The sequence below is a fragment of the Arabidopsis lyrata genome, assembly GCF_000004255.2.
Source record: "Arabidopsis lyrata subsp. lyrata unplaced genomic scaffold ARALYscaffold_1, whole genome shotgun sequence".
Taxonomy (NCBI): domain Eukaryota; kingdom Viridiplantae; phylum Streptophyta; class Magnoliopsida; order Brassicales; family Brassicaceae; genus Arabidopsis; species Arabidopsis lyrata.
The window spans coordinates 23,179,376-23,183,529 of record NW_003302555.1 but is presented as its reverse complement, the minus strand read 5'-3'; positions in this window follow the sequence as shown (position 1 = coordinate 23,183,529).

The following is a 4,154-nucleotide window of genomic DNA, read 5'->3' as shown; positions in this document are numbered from 1 at the left end:
CAAATGTTGGTCATGTTTAAGTAATTAAGTGGATAAATTATCATGTATACAAACTATTAATAATTATTTGTTTTGTATGTGAAAAAACTGTTTAATCAATTAAATGTTTACATGTTTTTAGATGATCAACCACAAGTTAGTGTTTGACTATGATACTACGATTGACCATCTATGTAGCAATAAAAAAATATTCTATTACAGATAGATAAGGTGTAATATAAATATTCACGTGAAACATAGTAAAATAGATTTAAGAATATACAAAAATATAATCATGCTTCATTTTATAAAAAAATTTGTAATATGTGTGATAATGGCTAAAAAATATGACAGAAAAATAAAAAGAGAAAAGAAAGATGTTGGTGACAATATAATTTATACCAAAGATTGAGAGTTATTAAAGGGATAATGTTAAGACAACTGCAGTGGCTGGTCTCGCCAAGTATTCACAAATCATAGTCATGTTTAAATAATTAAGCCGATACACTATCAATAATTATAAGTTTTGTACATGAAAGAAAAAATATATACCGTTGTAAAGTCAAAACAAAGACTTTCTCTCCCTAAAGTCCGCGATAGAACATATGGATGAACCATAACAGCAATCCGACCATTTTTAGAAAAACATAAAGAATAACCTCTTTTAACCTCGTTTCTTCTACCGTATACCCGTTCGGGTATCAGATAATATCCAGACACGAACCGATATCTACAAATAGATATGTATAAGACACAATAGGGTAATTTGGTTATATCCATTACCGATCTGAACCAGGTTTTTCGGATCGGTTCCGGTTTGAGTTTTCGATTTATATTAAATTTAAATTTTTTGTTATTTAGGATATGTTTTAGCACAATAGTATACACTTCATGTATGAATTTCACATAACACAACTGTTGGGGTATGAAAAAGCCGATTTGGCCCAGCCTACTAATACCATTTCACTACAAGAAATCAGCCCATTAACGACTACAACATTAGTCGTAAATTAGTCGTTAAACATGAAAAGACGACTATCATACGACAAATATATATAGTCGGAAATCCGTAGTCGCTAAACTGTTTAGTCGTTAAATTAGTCGTTATTTTGCGACTAAATTACGACTATATATGATGAGTCGCCACATTAGTCGTAACATAGTCGTAACTATAATACGACTAACTTACGACTATGCTACGATTAAACCGCATGTATAGTTGGTCTCCTAAGTGTAGTCGTAACTTAGTCGTAAAGTTTTAGTGACTATATTACGACAATTTGGCGACTAATAATACGACTACGTTTATTAGTGACTACGTAGTCGTTAAATTTTGTGTCTAATATGCGACTATTAGACTACTATTTTTACGACTATTAGGCGACTATGTAGGTTGATAGAACAAAAGTTTGGTAAAACCTGAATTATAATTTGTTACGGTTCTGATTGTCATTCTATATCTATTTTTAAATATCAAAATTAACTTTTAAGGAAAGCAATAATAACCTAATCATAATAACAACAATTACAAAGGAAATACACATTAAGTTCGTGTTCAAACCATTTAAACATAGCAAACTACAACAGTTACATATCACACATAATGTTCACGTCAATGTTCAAGGGAAAAGGAATAGAGTTGGGAAATAGAGCAACCTATGGATCTTGTTGGGGAGTTGGCTCTGTGGTACCAGCTGAAGAAGAATGAGTGGCCATGAAGTGGAGGAATTGAGGATCAGTTTGACGCAGATACTTCTCCACCAAGGACAAGTGCTCGAGCTTGTCCTTTTGCTCAGCCGCGACTCGAGCTTGCTCAGCTTCACGGGAAGCAACCTCAGACTCTCGCCTTTCATTATATGCAACCTGCTCTTCTATTTTGCGGTGAGCATCCTTTAGCTGTTCTTCCAGAGCTTGAAAGGATGATGAGTCTCCAGGGTACTTGCGATTGCCACTGACAAGAGTGTTCTTCAGACTTCCGATTCCATACGGATTTCCCCTTGCATCTCTCTCAGTGGACTGTGAAAAGAACCATAAAGGCAAAGATTAGAGATAACAACTTAACTGCCAAGACTATAGGAATGCGTTTTGGGAAAAGGAACCTGAAGAAAAATGGTGGTTTTCTCCTCTGTTGTGAGCTCCCGAGCTCGTGAAGTGCCATCAGAAACTGCAGAAAGTATCTGGCCTCTAGCTCATTCAACCTATCAAGCACATTCTGCTCATAAGTTTTGGCAATCTTCTCCGCTTTCCGATCAACATATGTACCATCCGGCCTTGTATGTGTCTTGATGAAAACTTCACCAAGACTTACCGGTCTTCCCAATTCCTCTTCCTGCAATGTAACCAAATAAACATATATTAACATCTCCAAAACAGATGTCTGAATTCATAGTTACAAAGTTTAATAACAAGAAGTAACAGAATTAAACTTACCATCTCGTCTTGGATTTCTTGATAAGACTTAGGCCCTGAGAAGTGGATGTGAGGACCGATACCGTTGCGGTCAGACATACGAGCATTGGAATAGGTCTTACTCCTTTCCTGAGCTTCTTCTGTGTCCCAGTAAGCGCACATTGTTTCCCAGAGAGTATTGCCAATCCACGTAGGTTGAACTCGAGAAGTCCTAACGCCGCTAACCATGTCTTTCATGCGGCGTGCGATGATCTCCTCGAAGTGATATTGCACAGTCCCTGTGATTAATGGATCCCAGGTGTGTGTTTTCTACAAAAAAAAAGAGATAATGTGAGTGAAAAAAACACAAAAATTCTACATAGTCATGGATATAAGACAGAACACTGTACCGCAAACTCGAGAAAGTATCTTTCTTGTCTATCCCGAGGCACACATGACCAGCTATAGAAAGGACCATCGAATTTGTTTGTAAAAATTTTAGTAATCTTCCGAACCAGTCTCGATTTCTTGTCGCGAGTAAACCTCCAAACACATGAAACAATCAAAGAAAAAAAGAAGTTATCAAAACTCAACATCAGAAAAATTAAAAAAGGTTACAAATAGAAATAAGGAGATAAAACAAAGGAAACCAGAGAGTCAGTCACATTCACAAAACTCATAAACCATCACAGAATTAGTAGTACCTGATAACGCAAGGTGTACGTTCCGGTCAAGGAGTTCTGCAAAGATAAATGGAAGTAGTCGCTCCATAAAAACATGGCAATCATGACTCTTCATGCCTGAAAACTTACCATTCTCCATATCTACACAAGTAGCCAAATCTGAGGAATAACCATCTGGGAATTTAACCGAATGTTTCACACATTCCAATAAACTCGCTTTGGCTTGGTCTGTCAATATATATGCTGGGAATGGAGCTTTACCCTTACTATCAATATGTAAGGCTGGCCGAGAACAAAATTTTTCAATATCCAATCTTGACATGATGTTGTCTTTTGATTTACCTTTCACACTCATAAGAGTATTCATGATGTTGTCCAGAAAATTCTTCTCTGTATGCATCACATCAATATTGTGTCGCAGATTGAGATCTTTCCAGTAAGGCAGCTCCCATAATATGCTTTCCTTGTGCCAGTTATGTTCCTTCCCATAGCCTGGCATCTTTTTTTCATGACCGTTGCCACCAACGTCCTTGGTTTTTGGTGGATTTACGCCATCCAACCGCTCATAATAAACTTGCTCACCGGTCAAAGATTCAGGTGGATACTCTTTAGAAGCGTCTCTTCCTTTAAGGAAGTCTTTTTTGTTTTTCCGTAATGGATGACCATGAGGAAGAAATCTTCGGTGACAATCAAACCAACATGTCTTCCTTCCATTAGGTAGATAAAATGACTTTGTACTTTCCATGCAAATTGGACAAGACAGTTTACCGTGTGTGGTCCATCCTGATAACATGCTATACGCCGGAAAATCGCTTATCGTCCACATCAGCACTGCTTTTAGATTAAAATTTTGATTCAATGACACATCAAATGCATCAACTCCAGTAGACCACAACTCTTTTAGCTCCTCAATAAGAGGTTGGAGGAAGACATCGAGACTACCTCGCGGGTGATTTGGCCCAGAGTTCAGAATTGTGAGAAACAAGTACTCTGTATTCATGCACATACCTGGGGGTAAATTATATGGAGTCAGGATCACAGGCCACAACGAATGATTACGAGACATGCCAAATGGATTGAACCCATCTGTACATAAGCCAAGAT